This window comes from Alligator mississippiensis, chromosome 9, assembly GCF_030867095.1.
Source record: "Alligator mississippiensis isolate rAllMis1 chromosome 9, rAllMis1, whole genome shotgun sequence".
In the NCBI taxonomy this organism is placed as follows: Eukaryota; Metazoa; Chordata; order Crocodylia; family Alligatoridae; genus Alligator; species Alligator mississippiensis.
In genome coordinates this window covers 10,481,822-10,500,066 of record NC_081832.1, presented here as the reverse complement: position 1 = coordinate 10,500,066, position 18,245 = coordinate 10,481,822, and the positions used below count along the sequence as shown (strand labels likewise).

Sequence of the window (18,245 nt, the reverse complement as noted above, 5' to 3'; positions counted from 1 at the left end):
AAGTGATGCTCCTGCTGTACTGATAATCCTTTAGTGGTAGAAAGGGGAGAAGATGAAGTGAGATCATAGTCGGAAACAAGGATCCGGGTCTTCCATTTCCCACGGAAAAATGGAAAAAACGTGGATTTTCCCTTTTAACCAAGAAAACAGTTAAGCAGTTAACAGGTGCCCCCTGCCCACCCAGCAGCAGTGAGGGGCACAACTCCATGCCGCCCCCCCTGCTGTTGCTGGGTGGGCAGGGGGCACCTCGCCAGGGTGATGCAGGGCTCACTGCGGCAAGGAGCTTCCCTGCCCAACCCTGCTCTGCCCTGCTGCACTGGGTCCCACGTGTTGGCAACAGAGCATGCTGAGCCTGAAGCAGGCAGCCCATGCCCCCGTCCCCACCCACAGGCTCAGCTCCAGCCATGCTGTCCATGGGGGAAGGAAAGCCGCCCATTTGGCCTGCAGCAGCCACCACTTCCCGTGGGTGGCAGCCAGGGCTGGGGCACTGCTGTGGGGGTCAGAGAGCTGCAGACCCATGTCCCTGGCCCTGCAACCCTGGCAGCTGGGAGCCGTCTCCAGCAGGGCTGGGGGGGCAGGGTGGGTGGCTGGGGGGCTGTGATTAGGAAGTGAAGGGCCTGGACCTGCATCCTGGTGAACGAAGGGGGCAGGGGGAGCTCTGATTTTTCCATTATAAAAAGCCCAAAATCAATACCAAAATGTATAGGTATTTAGGATGTATTTTATTATACTGATTGAGGCACTGTTAAGCTTCCAAATTGCTTTAAAAAGGTAAATATATCAATAAAACATAGTGTTCAATTGATACACACACCCACACACACACATATGTATGTATGTATATATAGCTGCATTTCATTTTAGTCAAAGATTTTGTGTTTTTTATCAGAGAATCTGTGATTTTTAAGCACAGAAAACCAGGATCCCTGGTCATAAACCAGTTGAAGCCTAAGGTAAGCGTTGGAACAGGCTACCCAGAGAGGTTGTGGGATCTCCATCCTTGGACATTTTCAAGGTCAGGTTGGATGGACACTGGTCTGGGATGGTTCAGTCAAGGCTGATCCTGTTCTGAGCAGGAGATTGGACTAGAAGACCTTGTGAGGTGTCTTCTAGGCCTACTTTTCTGTGACTATATGGTTGTGACATAGCAATGGAGAGAAAGGAAAGTGGGCATGATAAGAAAAGGGAACAAACTAGGAAACAGGGACAAGAAAGAGAATGTGCATGAGTAAATATGGCAGTTAGACTACTTAAAAAGTACATGAAAAAACAAGGGGCACACCCACTATTATGATTAATAGCTACAAGTTTAGATGCAGTGCACAAACTGGCTGCTTATTCAGGTTTAAATAGCCAATCTAAAAATAAATCTATCAAAGGAACATGTGCACTGACCACTAGTCTCTCCGGAGTTAGTATTTTTTGTGAAACTCTTGGGTTCATTCTTAAGAAATGCTGTTGCCGTACCAGATTTTAGAGGTCTTACCATCCCTGGTACAAGTCATTTTCTAGTTTTCAAGGGCAATATCTGTGGGACTGAATGCCTGTCTGTATGTGTAAGGGTTGCACAGACTACCCATAAGTTTTTTTTTATAACAATATTCCCAAGCGGGGAATGCAAGCTTTTAAGTTATGTCTTTACAAAATGAGTGCCTGAGCTTAACTTATGTGCATTATGGGCTGGGTTCCAAACTGTTGTAAATCAACACCTTCACCAATGTTGTTTTACTCTAAAAGAGGCAATAGCCTCATAGTTTTGCGGTAGACTGTGGGTCTTCATAAATGCAAATGCATGTTAGAAAAGGACAAAGCTTCTGATAGAAGAAAGCTGTTCTCACTTGGTGCTGAATGCCAGCTTCCTGTGCATGCTGATAGTGCCATCGTTCTCATGTCCTATGAGGTGCTGCAGTCTCAGGTGACATTTCAAAAAAATGTTTATCTTGCGTTCACTTACTTCCATTTCAGACCTCAAACACTTCCCTTTGTCGTGGGCTCTGAAGTGAGCAGAAAGTGGAAACATGGCATATTTTTAGGCAGCCTATTAAAAGGGCTGAGAAAATGCCGCTATGCAGTGAACATGACGTTCTCCTGATAAAATGTGAGGATGTCATTAGCTGCCACATGGATTGCCAGCTGGCTGGGTATTTCCTCTTATTACCAAAGCCTACTTTTGAAATATAAGAACTCAAGATTATAAATGAAAATTCTCTAGTGGGTACAGTAGTTTTGCTTACATGCTGACTTGGCAAACAATTTGAATCTAATAGATTGACAAATACCGTACAAATGAGTTGTATCAATATGCAGAAGACTTTACAAAACTTCTATAATTATCTAAACTGAAATAGTTTCCTTGGTGGTTTTACAGTCCAGTGAAACCATATAGCTCAGAGGTCAATGGCTTTTTTCCCCCTTGCACCATACCCCTAAAGTTGTTTAATGTATTGGGTTAGATTTTTAAATAATTTTAATATGGAATTGTGCACCTTAAGTGTGCTGGTAAGAGTGCAATGGGATCTGATGCACAGTCCACATAATTGCACTTCTTGCCATCCCACACAGGCAGGGCAGGAGGTGTCATTGTGGGATTGCAAATTAGATTCCCCTCGTACCTTATTTCCAGTGCAGGGGAAGTCTGGATCACAATCCCAGGCTCCCCCTGCACTAGTAAATAGAAACTACCAGCGTCTCCCAGCGGCAGGGGTGACTGGGGTGCCCCATGGGCTGCCACAGCTGCAAGTTTTATTAGCTGATAGGGCTTTAGCCACAGGGGCATAGACCCTGATACAAATTAAAGCTGGATGGAAACCAGCTCTAAAGTTAGTACACATTTTTCAGCTCTGTCACTGCCCCAAGATCCTGGACCTGGCCTTGGACGCAGCTCCCCGCCTACCTGTGGCCCCATCCCATCTGCCTGCCCACATGGGTCCTGGTCAGTCTCCCTGGAGACCCTGGGATCATGGGGTGGTGAGAGTGCAGGGCCCAGGCAAAGGCACACCCATGCTCCAATTTCTGCATGCCCCTGCGATAGGTGCCAGTTCTGTGGGCAGGGGCATGCGGGGAGCAGATCGTGGCTTTGCCCTGGACCCTGGCTCTGCACTGTCACTGCCCTGCAATCGCAGGGTCTCCCTGGAGACTGGCCTGGACCTGTGCAGGCAGGTGGACAGTATGGGGCTACCAGTGGGCAGGGAGCTGCATCCAGAGTGATGTCTTGGATCTTGGGAATGTGGCAGCTCAGGGCTGGGGGCCTAGGGCAGGGCTACGATCCACTCCCCGCCCACCCCTGTCTGCATAACCTACACCCATTGCAGGGCTGTGCAGGCAGGAGATCGTGTCTCTCCTTGGCCCTGTGCTGTGTTCCCACTCCATGATCCTGGCCTCACCTCCAAGTCCTGTTCCCAAATACTGCTCCCTGCCCCATCCTAGCTGCATGGCCATGAAAAGGGGTCACTTTGGAGAACTGCATGGTGAACTGGAGAACTGCATGTATAGGCAAGCAAATCATTAGATGGTATTGGGTCCATTGTACAAGTGAAGAAGGTACTGTTTTATCTCCCACCTTTTCCTTGGTGTGTGAACAAACCTGCTGCTAACTAGCGACTGACTGTCTTAGAGTGAAACTCACTCAATGGTTGAGAAAATAATTGATAACTTGAAAAAAAATTCAAGGCACAATAGAAAGATTTCAGATGCTAGCATGGGAGGTAATACAGTAATGACAGAATGCTCAGGAAAGGTTTGTCTGAACAAGACATAGTTACTTATTTCACACATCAGAGAAAATAATTCAGCATTCTTTTTCTGCTAACATTTTACTTTACAAAGAAAATATAGCTTTTGTTGTTATCGTTAGATTGCCAAGCTGTGAGATACATTATTCAAATGAAGATTCAACCCGTGGATTTTATCTGCTGAAATCACTTAATGCTTAACAGCAAGCTCGAATAAATAATATTTTTCATATTCCCATTAGCACATCATTAATTTAATGTCTTGCAAATGGGCAGATCTAGAAGAATACTCCAAACTGTTTAAGTAGGAACGCTAGCTTTTAAATATAGATGATATTTCCATCATTTGTTCTTAAGATTATTTTTAATCATAGTATAAATGTTGCTGCACTTCAGATGCACAGCAGCACTTTTGGCCAGTGGCTCCTTTGCTGCAGTTTCAGAGCCAGTTTATTATGGTGAGAGGAGACATTAAAAGGGATGTAATGTTGTATCCAGGGGCTTGGTTTTGGCAAACAAACCCCAATACTTCAATCCTGCAAGGCAAGGAGCTTCTGCACAGGGATCCCTCTCTGTTAATCAAATGTCAGGATTTAGCCCTAAAATTACGTGTGTGCATGGAATCAAAATGTCACACTGCAGTATTTAATAATAATCATTTGTTCACTGAGATTTTCTTAAATCTGAGTAGGAATCACTCACTGAAGCTTATACATTGCATTTACATTTTAGGTTTTTTTATTCCCCTTTTTTGTTCAACTACATTTGGAATTCTCTCCTAATTTGCATTGAAAAATTTCAGATGAAAAAAATCTTGACTTTTTCTGCAACAAAAAATATCTTTGCTCTAGTAGATTTTGCAACAAGTATTGGGTTTAATGCATTTCATCTGCGTTTCTGTTTCTGATGATAAGAACGTTTTTGTGCTTTTGATTGTTTCTGTAGACATTGTCATTAAAAAAACAACAAATGTTTGTATATCAAGAGAGCTGGATTGAATCAAACAGCTTCGGTACAAATCTCTTTCTAAATACAGTCTCTATTGAATAAAAAGGTCCTATTGTTATAGCATAAAGTTAGACCAAGTGAAGCTTGACTTCCAGTTTGTAATCCAAACAAATTAGTCCAGTTATACACACTGGTATATTGTCCAGTTATAGAACATGAATTAAACTGGAATTTTTCTTCCACCTTGCAATGCATCTTGCCTTTTAAATTAAAAGAGGATATAATCCAGAAACACCTTCTTAAATAAATGTTCTGCTCCAAATTCATGGATTGCTCTTCACTAGCGCTTGCTAACAAAGACCCTTCTCCTTAAAGTGATTTTTTTTTTGTATAAAAATATAGCCAGTAAGCATGAAATTATGCAAACCAACCTTTATGCAAATGACTCTTTTTATTAAATCATTTGATTACACCATTATTTCATTAAGTTCCTTTAAAACTAATTTCTAAAACTAGCATATATGTTGCATTTTGTACAGTCTGTTACAAAGTAATCCACTTAAATAGCACTTGTTTGTGTTCCTATGATCTCACCAATCTAAACAGTGTTTGCCTTGAATTGTTTTCAAGTGAACAACAATATGCCTCATAAAGTCTATCTAAAAAAAACCTATAGGCATTAAAAAGAGATTAATTCATGAAGTCCCTGGACAGTCTCTGTTAAGAAAATAGTGTGTAGTGAAATTGGGCATAAAGCTTGCTTAAGCAAAGTGTTTACATCTGTTTGTTAATTTAAACACGCAAGTGCTGTCTCTGACGTCAATGAGGGGTTTCTCATGTGCTTCAAGTCCAGCACAAACTCTGCTAATTCAAGGCCTTGGTTTTTCTCAGGCCCTGATCATCTACTTTGTATTTTTGATTCCTGAAGACTCAAAGAACTACAGTCAAATAGTTAAAAAGATAGTAAATAGAGCAGACTGAAATGTCTTTTGTAAAAACATTTAAACAAATTATTTCTTATATTCTTGTAAAAAAAATGCATTTCAAAGGGTTTTTTGGTGGGTTTTTTAAAAATAATATCTCTAAAATTGTTGATGAAAGCAGACTTTTCCTCTGCTATCTTTTAAACTTAAAATATTTTTTCTATCAAAAATAAAGGCGGGGGGTAGAGAAATGTTCAATTGGTACTAGTGTTCATGACAAAGGAGAGAATGCTCCCTGCAAAACTGAGCATGCAAAATACAAAGAATGGGGTTTAAAATGTAGTCTTACATCCTAGAAATAAATATTTTCAAGTCACTTTTTCATGTGTGAATTACCCTGGGTGGGTGAGGAAGCATATGCTTTGGAGGATAGGATGTGGATTAAAAAAATTACCTTGATGAATTGGAGAAATGATTTTAAATAAATTGAATGAAATTCAATAAGGACAAGCATAAGGCACTGCATTATGCATGGAACAATCAAATGTGCAAGTACAAATTGGGGAATAACGGGCTAGGCTGTAGTATTGCAGCAAGGAACCTAGGGGTTATAATGTATGGCAAACTAAATAAGAGTCAACAGTATGGTCTTACTACAAAAAAAACCCAAGCCCCAAACCCCCAAGCCAATGACATACTAGGCACATCTACATGAGAAGTTTACTGCAGAGCTGACTAATTAGCTCCATAGTAAACATCTCAGGGAGTTTATACACGTGATCAGGGATTGGGGTGGGGAGCAGCTTAATTAGAGCGGCTCCAAGAGGAGCCGCTTTAATTAAAGTACCTGAAGCATCACATGTATCAGCGTCCCTGCGCTGAAAAATGGTGGTGGGGGCACTTTAACTAAAGCTTGTTGAACAAACTTTAGTTAAAGTACCCCTGCCATCGTTTTTCAGCGTGGGGACACTGATGCCTGTGATGCTGGAGTCTGCTGGAGTGCAGTAATTACCACACTCTGGCAGACTCAATTAATTGAGTTTACTCCACTGCTCTGTAATTATGGCCTGTTGGAGCAGCATTGCAGCATGTATATAGGTGCCCTCATCTACACGTGCACCCCTATTAAGGTTCAGAAAACTAATAAACCCCACAGCAGGGTAGTACTTGTAAATGTAAGTACTACCCTGCTGCAGAGTTTTTTCATGCACAGCATTGCATGTGTAGACACTGGCCTGGCTCTCTGGGTGTTCTCTCTACTCCTCCCCTGCTGCTGCTGGCTATCTCCACACTGAAGCACTCTCGTGCTCCAGCCAGCTTCTCTGCAATGCCTTAAGCCTAGTCAGAGCAGCCCTGGGCTGGCAGGCTGACGTCTGGAGCTCCCTGCCATTGGGGGATGCTCTGACCAATGCTACACATGCTCCACATGCTACACATAAATAAACTCTGGAGCAAATTGCTTCAGAGTTCATTGTTCCTGGGTGCATGTTCAAACAGTGCACCTGGGAGCAAAAAACTCTTGAGCAATAAGCTCCAGAGTTTATTCATGTGCACTAATTGCATGTGTAGATGCTCCCACTGGGTTGTATTAACAGTCATATCGCATGCAATCATAGGAAGCATACAAGCATTTCAGCTTTTAACAGTTGAAAATATCAGTGGGCCAATTTCCATATATTTGTGTGTACTGTTTAGGCTTTTCTGAAAATAAAAATCATTACTTTTTAAAATTCTGTATAAATTCTTGCATATGAGACCATAAACTCCAAGGGATGAAGAGAGCCCCTAGAGAAATACATGAGGAATTACTGTAATGAGACATACTAGGGACATGTAATTAGTTTGGAAAAGAAAAGACTGCTTGATAGCATGCAGGAATCAAAACTTGTGGCAGAAGTGATATCTTCTATTAGACCAACTAGATATTTGCAAATGTATATATATATTTTTGGTCTAATAAAAGATATCACCTCTGCCACAAGTTTGGTTTATTTTGTCTCTAGACTAGTACGGCTACAACCTGGATACCCGATAGCATGGATGCTTTTTATCCTAAATTATATTTTATTCCTGTTTCTTCTGAGTGATAATTAGCAGTATGAACCTGTTCATGTACTTACCTCTAGGGCTATGACAGACTTACAATTCCTTCCTAATAATGTAGTTTTTTTACCTTTCAATTATAGTCTTTGAAAGTGAAAAGGTCTGTAATAGAATAGAATAGAATTAGTGACTTGGTGTTCATTAATTTAGAATTTTCCTTTTTTGGTTATTGACTTGTTTAACAACCTTAAAATTATTTGTTCCTTTTTTCTCCCATAGAGGTGTTTTAATAAAAGTAATTAACACCTACCCTGAACCATAAGAGTTGACACTGTAGATGGATGGTATTTTCAGTGATACAACTTGGGTCAAGGTTTACAGTGATTCTTTGAGCATTTTCTATCAATTATGTCCTGCTGTGATTAGGACCATTTTGCTCTTTGGTCCCTGATGCAGGGATTCATTGTGAGGAATTTGTATATTTATCCATTTATTCAATTTATATGCCACCCTTCCCATCAAGAAGGATGGTTGACAATAAATTATAAAGTTATATGAATGATATCTATATTTTTTTTTGCTGTTTTCAGATTCCCTAAATTGTTCTACAGGGTTATTTCCAATTTGTTTAGCCAGGGCTTTTCTGTTTAAACCTGCCATTCCCATTTGTATTTTAATCTGATTTCTGGTACATCTCATTAAATGTCCCTCCAGACTATCTATCCAACAATCTGTATTATGGATAGGGACCTACTTAAATCTCAGTTTCATGATTTTCACAGAAACTGCAAAAAATGCCATTTCCCATGATTTTGTGTGGAATTCTGCCCCTCTCCCCTCCCCACCCCATAAAAGCTTACCAGAATACAAAGAAAGTGCAGCAATCCCTGCAACCATACAGCACGTACAGCATGTAGTTTGAGAGAATACAGCATTTATTGAGAGAATAAACCACGTACCATAGAGCACGTGGTTCGAGAGAAAGAGCTACTGAGAGGCTGAGCTAGCAACTTGGTAAAGTAACTAGTCAGGAAAGCAAAAGGGTTTCCATGCCATCTTTTAAGAAGCCAGATGCAACACTGCAGTAATGCTGAAGTCTGAAGATGAGCCTCTTGGTCAGTCATCGGGTTGGGGGGCATCGCGAAATTGGCTCTGCATGCTGTGAGTGACCCACAAAAATCCCTTCATCTTGCCATGATTTAGGTAGGTCCCTAGTGTGGATCATAGGTGACTGGTAGGGGGTGCACGGGAGTGCATGTGCCCCCCTGATGAGGCCGGTGCCTCCCCTGATGGCCGACACTGATGCTATTGGTGGGGCTCGTGCCCCCCCAACAGAGCCACCACCATCGGTGGCTTTTGCGGGTGCCCCCCCAGATTCAGGAGGCACCAGTCATTTATGTTATGGATCTTCAAAATAAAAATGGTGAAGAACTAATACAATAGAAGTTATTTTACAAAGCTTAAGTAGCATTCTTCCTCCTGAAAACCTCAACAGATGCTGCAAATATTTGGGTTAGGCATGGTATCAGTGTCTGAAAAGACAATGATGCCCCAGGGAAGACACTTTAGGAAAATCTTATATTTCTGCTTTGCTTCGATCATAGGAAGACTCAGACCCAGGAATATCTTGCATTCTATAGCTACATAATAAGCCTAATAGTTGAACAATTACAAAAGAAAAAGACAGTTATGGATATCACAAGGCAGCCAGGCAGTAGCAACTTCAAGCAGACTCCTTAGCTGAACACAGTGTTATACCAGAGGAGTAGAGAGAACTACCATAAATGTATTGTCCTTGTGCCAAAGGAGAATTGAGAGAGCTGTGAACCTTCTAGGTACCTTGTCTACACTGAACAATGAATTTACTGCAACACTAGCTTTCAACCAGCCAAGGGAAAGGAGAAGCTTTCAGGAAAAATTTGCCACTGGAGACACTACCTTATAAAAAATGAACAGCTCAAAGAACAGAACGAATATAACTTGCTTTTATATGAAAGGACTCTTCTGTTCATTGCGAAAGGAGAATTTTCTTGAATCAGATGACTACTGCTATAGCTATGTGAGGAGATGCACGTGAAAAAGGTGCCAAATCTTTGCAAAAATAAAGATATCCAACAGATAATTGACAGAGAAAGCCTTGCTATCATCAGCTGACCTTCATGGTTAATCTGTGAAGCACAGGTGAATGTAGTAAGGTACCTCTAATTACAGTATTCATCTGTAATAAATACTGATATTAGTGCTTTACATTTTCAAAGAGCTACATCAACATTAATTGCTCATTACCATTAAGCAAAGGAAGAAAAATATATTGGCTTTTACATGAATTAATATCAGTTTCCAGTGAAGAACTTGACTTCTTGAGGTTCAATATGCAATTGTTGTGTTTCAGGCACATGGGCCAAATTTTCAGACATACTAGTGGACTAGCTTGACTTAAACATATTCAAAGACAGCTATGATTATGCGTGTCAGACCTGCATGCACGTGTGCAGAACTGTGCATATTGAACCAGGGACCTCTGAAGTGTGTACATGGATGTAGTGAGAGCTAATGAGGCAAGGCTCTTACTGTGGTTTGTAACATAGTTATATCCTCTGTGCAAGTTCAAGTCAGGTCTGTGCAAGTGCATGCGTGTTCCCATTTTTAGAAAAAAAATTGTCTAAGAAGATATAACCACATTGTGGCTGAAACACCCTTTATTTATGCATGCAGACTGGATGACTATGTGAACACGTGGGTTGCTTCATATTCAATTACCTCATCTGTATGCCAAGTGCACACCTTTAAAATGAACCCCAGGAGCTTGCAGGTGCAAAGGATGTGCATGGGCTTGCTTAGTACATGGGCATCTGAACAGCGAACCTCCAAATCCAGTTTCTCACGGCTTAGAAAATTTCAGTCTTGGGAAAGTTTCGTCATTTGAGAAATATATTTCAGGTCATCATGTGAAATTAATGTTAAATGAATTGACCATTATTAAACAGCTGTAATCTCCAAGCCATAGATAAACATGCTTTTTTTCATTACAGTTCTGAAATGAAAAAGGGACTATTTTGAGGGCGAAGATATTTACAGATGGAAGATGTCTATTTAATCCATCCCCTATCTTTTTGCCAGGACATTCTGCATCTCAACAGGTATAATAGAAATGTTTTGCTTCTCCGTATATCCACACAGTTCTGATAACATTGATTCATAAACTTCCCCATAGCTTAGAAGCAGAAAAAAAATCTGCTTCTCTTTAGCAGATATGTGTCTGTGTTCGGTGTAAAAGCCATTGCTTTTGGTTTTTTTCCATCTCCACTGGAAAATGCTCTGGGCAGAGGGAAGAGTGGGGTAGAAGGAGGGAATAGGTATGCTGGGCAAAAGGCAAAATTGGAGGGTAGCTACAGACAAAATTGTTGAAACACATAATTCATTTTTCTGAGCTTCATGAGTTTAGTGCATTCATTTCATCATTCACAAAGGTGCTGCAGAGAGGCACAAAGGGTTAGTAACTTGGGCCGGCAAAGAGGTATTTATGAGCATTTAAGAAAGAAGAGAGAAAAATATTTTATTAAAGGAAGCCAGCCAAGGGGAAATTGATTCACTGGCTTTATGTGAGAAAGTAAATATGTCCCTTTAACCCTAAATCTGTGCATCAAGCTCTGGAAAGTCCAATTATCTTGACAAAAATGATTTAACAAATAACTGAACGATAGGAGAAGAAGGGGAGGAGGTGGAGAAGAGAGGCTTTGGAGGTGGGCAAAGTTACTGCAGGAATTGGGCCTCAGGCTGCCTTGCAATGAAAAAAAACCCCTCAGAAATGGAACAGAAGACAGTCCTGGAGGACTTTGTACTGCTGGAGATTTATTTGGCAGTCGAATCCCTGTGTTTCACATTTAATAATAAGATGTATTGTTACAGTTCCTGGCTTAGAAATGAATTCCAAACCATTTCTGAAGGCTAGCTAATGGCACACCTATGCATTTTAAAAAAGAAGCGGCTGGTTTTTGGGTTTCCTGTTTTTGTTTCTGTGAAGCGTTACTAAAGTTATGGTTTTGCAAAATTGTTTCTAAGCTCCCTGACCTGAGAAGGTGATTAATGGGCTGAGAAAGCAAGAAGCTGTAAGTATTGTCAATGCTAAGTGTTTCTTCACTTTTTATTTACAATTCTCTGGCTTGAAAGCTAGACGTGCTGCTGTCTTAATCAGATTAGTAATTAAAGTGCTATTTAATGATGCTTGCCTAATGGAGTCACCTGAAAGTACTTTGGATGGGCTGAGAAACTTAATAGTAAAGGCCATAGCGTGAGTATTGGAAGGTAGTTAGGAGGGGCCACGTAGCAGAATAAGGTTTTAGAAGAATCTGGCGGCAGCTATGTCTCGTGGGCTCCCAGGGCGTTTATACACATGCTCCGGGAGGAGGTGGGGGGGGCACTTTAATTTGAGCAGCTCTGAGAACCGCTTTAATTAAAGTGCCTGGAGTGTCTCGTGTATCGGCGTCCCTGCACTTCAAAATGGCAGTGGTGGTGCTTTAAACTGAAGCTCATCGAACCAGCTTTGAAGTGTCCCCACCACCATTTTGAAGCATGGGGGCTCTGGTACACGAGATGCTGGAGTCTGTTGGAGTGGGGTAATTATGACGCTCCAGAAAACTCGATTAATCGGGTGTGCTCTGATGCACTGTAATTACAGTATTTCGAAGCAGCCTCACTGCTGGTGCATAGGCGCCCCCAGGGAACGCGTGCTGGACTGTCTGTTCCACCATCCTGCAAGGGGACAAGGACTGCAGCTCTACTAGCTTTCATGCTGCCCTTTCCCTGCCTTGAGCAGGTTGTATGTAGAGCTTGGTGTAGTTCCTGCAATCCAAAACAAGATCATGCCTGGTACCTGGATCAGGACAAAAGAAATTACAAGGTTCTTTCTCCACTGGTCATATATAGTTGCACCAAATTTATATTAACAGATTTGGCCCACTGAATATAAAGCATCAACAGGTATATCTGTAAAACGGTCCAACCCAAACCCAAATGCAGGTCCCCACTGCCTTTTCCTTACCAAAGAGCATATCTTTTTGTGATTGGCCAAACCCAACTTTTCACATCCACCGGGGGAGCTTTCAACATCCCAGTCCAAATGTAGCCACTTGGGTACATCTTAAGTTATGTTTTGGATGAACCTCCAAGCAGGGGTTGTTTCCTTCTATCTGGCTCTAAATTGAAGGCTTGTGGTTTCAAATGTGTCATTTTAAAATAATTTTATTAAAGAGTTACTCTCTCTGCAAAGGAATTGGATTGTTTTGTAACCATGATCAGTGGCATAGCTGGGCAGTTCTGCGTGTGGGGTGGTGATGGTGCATGGGGCAGTGGCTGCAGCTGGGCTGCTAGCAGTGGTTGGGAAAGCGGTGACGTTGACTGCTATTTTTGCACACCCCTTATGTAAGTCAGTCCTGGGGCTGGTGTCCTGCACACTGCCCCCTCCCCGTGTGTATGCTATGGACTGCGATGGTCCAGGAAACGTGTAAGAGGTAAGGGTCATTTGAAGGTACCTTTTACTGGATCACATGTATAGATCTCCAGTCTGTGCTTAAAAGCTTGTCTAACTTCTGTACCAACTTCTGTACCAGTTGTGCTAATTGACACCCAATTTGTGTCGTAAGGTTTTGAGAATCTGGCCAATAGTGTCACAAAAACTTAGGATCACACAACTGGAGAGGACCACCTAGGTCAAGTCTAGCTTCCTGCTGTCTCAGCTGACCATATAATACATTATTATTTATGAATTTACTTATCAGCTCCATCTTAAAACCATCTAGTGTCTCGGCTCCTATTAGAAGGCTGTCACAGAGTTTCACTCCTCTGATGATTAGAAACCTTTCCTTACATCCAGACAAAATTTATTCATAGCAAATTTATACCTCACTTAGTGTATTGTTGCAGTGACCAGAACATTTTCCTGTCCTAGCACATTTATAATAGGTGCTAGTTTACTTAGGAACTTTAATTGTATTCTTTCTAATTATTTTCCTGCTTTTACTTGTAAATAAAACAATCTAAAAATAAGTTCTATTTCTGTCCCCGTCCATTGAGATGCACAGAAAATTGACACTTATTAAGTATAATACATCACATTTGCTTGAATAACTGGAAGCCATTGCCAGAGAGAATGAAGGCCTTAGCTTCCTAATTAATTCTCTTTAAAAAAAAATGTAAATAGTTTTCTAAACCTCCACCCCAACCTCCGTGGACTTCATTATACAGTTTAGTTACAAGCCGATTTTATTGCTCTCTATCCTCCTGTGCAATTTAAATAACTCAATCATATTTTACCATATATTAGAGTAGCTGAGAATTCCTACTGAGCTTTTTGTAGTTTTGTGATTGTCAACATATAAGTGCCTGAGAATTAGCATTTTGCATTTAGCAACGGAGTCAACCTGCCTATAGAATAGAATACATGCATAACATTAGAAACCGCGTAACATTATTCGCAGACACCAGCAGGGACATTGTGGAAGTTTCCATGTTTAGATCTTTGTTTCAAGCCAATTTACCTTTCACTCACATGTTTTGAATGAATCTAATTTTTATGCTTTCACGTTTCACTTTTGTTACACTTCAGAAAAGCTGAAACCTGGAGCCAAAATCTGTCCCAAAGTGTTAATCATGTAGGCTAATTTACACTAGCTGATGATTTGGCCTGCTCCATGCACATAAGGTATTGTGGGATGAATCTTCAGTGACCCAAAATTCCCACGTCCAAACATTTCAAACTTTGGGGCATTTTGAAAGTGGAATGTAGACCCCTATTATCCTTACAAAGGACCAAATTTTGGAAATCTAAATCAAAAGTTTTAAACATGAATTCCATGCATTAAATATTTACGTTTTACCGTGGGGTGGGGGGGGTGGCATGCCATTGTGACCAATCTGGAGGTCTCCTGGAAGTCTAGAGCTGGGCACAGGGGAGGGTCAACAGTAACAGCAGAGGATTGGGGTGTAAGCCTGGCAGTGAATCAGGGGTGGTCTCTTTTTGGCTGGCATACTGGGAAGCATGTGGGACCACCCCCCACCTTCTAGCCTGGCAGAGCAGGCATCTATTTGCATGCCACCCTCCCTCCCCAGGCAAATGTATGTTCTGTTCACTCCCAATCCAATCGATGCAGCTTAAAGAAACCCTCAAAGGCTTGATTGATTCCACCTCAGGCTTTTTGAATGTCTGTACCTAGTCTTAGGGTGCTATTCCTTCCTCATGGTCCTATTCCTCATGACAGCTCTCAGGGAAGTTGGGGATTTAATTTCAGTCAGGTTGAAGTACAGACTCTTTCCTGAGGATTGTTTGTATCCATAAAACATACATTTAAATGTATGAGCCTATGAAAAAAATAATTGTGGGTACACACCAAAGGGCTCTCACCTCTAAATACATACCTCTGCTTATAATCCAGTAGCACAAGTCATGACTGCTTAATTTTGTGGTAGCTATTTGCTTAGAGGCAAATATATTAGTTTGTAAACTTTGTGATTTAAAATTGTTCAGGAGAACAGAGGCCTCCCAGCATCAGTCAGGATCCTGAAAAGTTGATCTTTCCTTTACACTATTAGTAGGGGTAAACTTCAGAAGGTTTAAAGTTTATGGAGGATCATATAAAGCTCATGAAGGTTTTGGAGGCTCATCTGTCCCTTATTGAAAAGCTTTACAAGCTTGGATGGGCTGCAAAATTAAGAGCTGATTTTTCAACCAGTCACATTTCAGGGTGCAGGTCTGAGTTCTTTGGCAGATGGGAACAGTCCTGAGACATTTCTCTTCTCTTCTGCTCTTTGCAATCTAGCCAATATTGCACCTTTCTGATGAAGTCAAAGCTATTGAGAATTTCTGCATCAATCACTGGCAAAGTCAGGACTATGGATACCCTTGTCCAACCCCTGGATCTGGTGGACCGTGCCTGGAACCCTTACTACATCTACAAGGCATGGTAGATATTTTTGCATTCTTTTAAGGTGTGCACACATTAAAGGATCGTCTTTACAAAATGCAGCCATAGAACAGATATTTAGTTTAGTTTGTCTAAGGAACAATTGTCCCTCTTGCCAAGGTCTACAGAATTGGCAGGATTGCCATTCCCTCAGAGAAGAGGGTATTAAATCAAACATCTAAGGTATTTGCAGGGGAGGAGTGACGTGGCCAAGAGGAACAGAAAACGGAGCTGTTGGCCCACCACCACCACTGGACCAGTGCAGACAGTGCTGCTGCCCCATGCACTACCACTACTCAGACTGCAGAACTGCCCTGTTATGCCTCTGCATGGGAGGATTGCAGATGGAAATACAGAGAGCCCAACTGGCCTATGATTGCAAGTCCCTCGGTTCCTTGAGTGAAGAAAACTCGCTTGCAAAATTTTCAAAGGGAATCGGGCAAAATGGAGATGAAAGATAATTTAGAAAACCGCACTTGAGCATGGTTTTATGTAGCGCGTTCCCACAGCTTTAACAAAGCATATCTTTGTTTTGAAATGCTCTCCTTTTTCAGCATTGTAATGCTCTCCAGATTATCCTTCTTCTTGAATGCTTACATGTATATTTACAATATTAAAGGGTGCAAGGGAGGGATTTGTTGCTTTGAATGTAAAAACAAGAAAGACTTTTCCTCTGGTTTGAATTTTGTAAAGCAGCAGTACCAGAAGGATTTCACAAAGTGATGACTGGCACTTAAGCCATTAGCTCTGTGCGCTCTCTTCTTCTGAAGCGCTTCTGAAGATGTGCTTTGGTTATGTATATTTTGTTTGTGTTTCCATGCAGACTGCAGTTCTGAAAACTGTCTTTGTCTTATTATGCATTTCTGTAGGGTGCTCTGTAATACTATTTTCATGAAAGGCATGTCATGTCAGATGTAGGTTTATCACATGAAACCTCTGCTCATAATTGTGCTACTGAACTAGCATCATCAAAGCAAACACTACTGAATTACTACCTTTATTTATTTTATTCATTTTTGAGCATGGGGGAATGATTCTAGTCTTTCCTACACCGGTAGATCTGTCCTGATTCTGTTTTTAGATTGATAATTTTGGCAAAATTATCAATCTGCCTGTAAACCTCACTACCAAACACCTCCTTGCTGTGAGGGTTCACAATCAGAGGCTGCAAACTAGTGAGTAGGGAAGTAGAATGAAAGAAGGGGAAAGATTAAAAGCATAGCGAGGCAAAGCTGGAGAAAAAAAGAAAGTAATTTGCTTTGACCTAAGCAATAAATCTACAGGGCAATAATGACCATCTCTTGACACTACCAGTGACATTGATCAAGTGCACTGTCCCAGGCTTTTTCCCCTCTGAACCTTGAAGCAGTCCCTGATCATCTCTGCCACTATTTATGCCGGGTTGTCAAAGATCAGGTGAAAGCACAGGATTGGGAAACGGTTCTCTCTAGCTTAATGTGATTGCTTATGGTGATAATTGGGAATGTCATTCCCTGTGCTGTATGCATCATGAAGCTGCCTGGTCCAAAAAAAAAAAAAAAAAATAACCCCAACCATCAAAATCTCTTGGCTTCAAAGATCTGTTCTGAACAGATAAACACACATGCACACAGAGGGATTCAGTTAATGAAACTCCATCCTTAACTCACCCATTTGGGACTGGGTATTAGAGCAAATATTGATCACTGACTGTTTGGAGAACTTAAAGCAAGAAGAACAAAGCCAAAGAGAGCTGACATTTTGACCTCACTGAATTTTCTGCACTTTTCTTCTCCCTCGGCATTCTAGCCAGAAACCCGACTTTACCTTGGGGAGGGAATTGGGTGGGTTTCCTATTTAAACTCTCACAAAGGCTTCAAACTGAAGATTTTTTACTATTATGATTCCCTCTGGCGCCCCTGACCTCAGACTTCTATAGCTGAGGTCCCTGGGTCCCCCCAAGAATTGTTGCTAGCACACATTTCAAGCCTCTGTCAGAGTTATTGTTACCTAGGCTTTGGGTTTATTTTACTTCCGAAGCCTGAGCCTGTGGGGGCCAAGGTGCATGATAGTGTCCACTGCCTCTTCTGGGAGGAGCGGATGTGTGTGCACAAGGAAGATGGCAGAGGGGTGTATAGAGGGGATGCTGTTAAAGCTGACTGGCACTATCAACTTTTACATGTATTTTTCATGGATTTGGTTTGAAGTGATTCCCAGCTCCTGGGGGGCACTCTTGCCTGCCAGCCATTTTTCCCTGCATAGTTTTAACTAAGAGAGTTACAGTCACCCTACCCATTCTCCAGTGTAGCCCAGTCAGAAATACACAGGGCTTCAATTCTTCAGGAGGCAGAGAAGAAATCTGTCCCACTTGTAATTAGTATTATGTTAGCATCCTGAGTCCCAACAAGATCACCCCCACATTGTGCCAGGTGCTGTACAAATGCACAAGGGAAATAAAAATTAACCTCTTATCTTGCATGAGAGAGAGGGAGAGAAGGTAGGAGGGGAAGTAATGCTAATTTGCCTCTATTTTATTTGTGAGGAATTAAGGATCAGAAAGACTAAGTCACTTGCCTGAGGTTATACAAAAAGCCTGTAGCAGGGTTGAGACCTGAAGCCAGAGCTCAAGTCCATGTCTGGAGGTCCACCCACAAGATTATTTT

The 18,245-nt window shown here is 41.5% G+C and overlaps 1 long non-coding RNA gene across 6 annotated transcripts in view; it reads left to right on the top strand.

Annotated features, from left to right (window-relative positions):
- Positions 1 to 18,245, top strand: part of LOC132252418 (uncharacterized) — a 275,583-nt gene that overhangs the window by 198,608 nt on the left and 58,730 nt on the right. For 5 of the 6 annotated variants that reach the window (XR_009464309.1, XR_009464310.1, XR_009464308.1 and 2 more), the window contains one exon: positions 10,678 to 10,785. This is a non-coding gene — a long non-coding RNA (uncharacterized LOC132252418). Of the gene's footprint in view, positions 1 to 10,677; positions 10,786 to 11,707; positions 11,755 to 18,245 lie in introns of all 6 variants that reach the window. The other variant, XR_009464306.1, reaches the window with a different exon arrangement.